Here is a 1,367-nt window from a genome sequence, read left to right on the forward strand (position 1 = left end):
CAGTCTGATCAGTTATTTCTGACATCTGATCGATTACATGAAATAACTTTAGTCTTTTTCCAAAGATTTTACCTTTATTCTTTACTAGATAAACTCCTCAAGACATTATATCATGCAGCATGTGTCACCTGTGTTTTGGCCTCACCTGTGGGCGTGGCAGGAAGTAGGCGTCTACGGGTAGTCCTCCTCCCGTCGTTATACCCGTTACCATAGATACTGTTGTTGTAGGAGGCGTGGGCATCATAGTGGTCTTTGTACTCATCTAAGTAATGCCTACAAAAACACAAAGAAAAAGAAAAAAAAATTCAAAGTTTATAGCAGAAGAATGAAAATGTTTTTTAAATAAATATTAAAATTCATCCATGATTGTCATTTTGAGACTTCAAAGATCCATCAGGTCTGTTTTGTATCGGCAGATGGACCAGATAGTAGTTTATTTGTGCTTTGCTCTCATAGGCCTGTTTCCTGTCAGTTATATTGTAAGTTGCATCTGCATGCAGGTGACCAAACAGTGACCGTCAGGAGGGGGGGGGGGGATTAATCTGCATGAGTTCAGCTGCATCAACGGATCATTTCATGGTTTCAAGCTTAGAACTCTGGACTGAGAAGAAAAATGTGCGTAACTGCAACGCTGAAGTCCAGTTGTACAGATGACAATCAATCAGCTGTGCTAAAGGTTTTCTGCGTGACTCCACGGAGTTTGGAAATGACCGTTGACCTCTCACAGATTGATGGGCAGCAACAGCTGTTCTCTCAAGCCATTGCTGATATTTTTCTATCTTGGTATTGTGCCAACTGCATACTGGGACAGTCTCAACAAACATTGAAAACTTTGCTTTTCTAAAGTTCTGACAGATTGTGTGGATGGATGTTAGACCCAGTAAATGAGAAGATACTTCATCTTTCTTAGTGTGATCTTTCTCTCATATGTGAACATCATCATCATGACTAGTTCATTAATTCTCTTTTGGACATAAAAGTAAAATGTAATATTCATTAATAAAATGTTTTGATCTGTAAATGTTAATATATAATTATTTTATCCAGTTTGTTTCACATTAAAAAAAATCAGGCCCATTCAGTCAAACTGAACCTGAACGTACGGCTGACGATTAACAGTCATGTTGCTAATTCTCTTCTTTTCTTCAAATAACTGATGAAAACAGACGGTTCTTAGAATTTCTGACAAATCAACAGGTGAAACTGACTGAAACCATCAGAATCAGCTTCTTGAACTTATTTCTGAAAGCAAGGCTGTAGACTCCACCAGAAGAAAACTGTAGTATGTGGACCACTGAAGACGACTGTAGCATGTGGACTACTGAAGACGACTGTAGCATGTGGACCACTGAAGACGACTGTAGCAT

The sequence above is a fragment of the Nematolebias whitei genome, chromosome 11 (assembly GCF_014905685.2).
Source record: "Nematolebias whitei isolate Nwh7 chromosome 11, NemWhi1, whole genome shotgun sequence".
NCBI classification, from domain to species: Eukaryota; Metazoa; Chordata; class Actinopteri; order Cyprinodontiformes; family Rivulidae; genus Nematolebias; species Nematolebias whitei.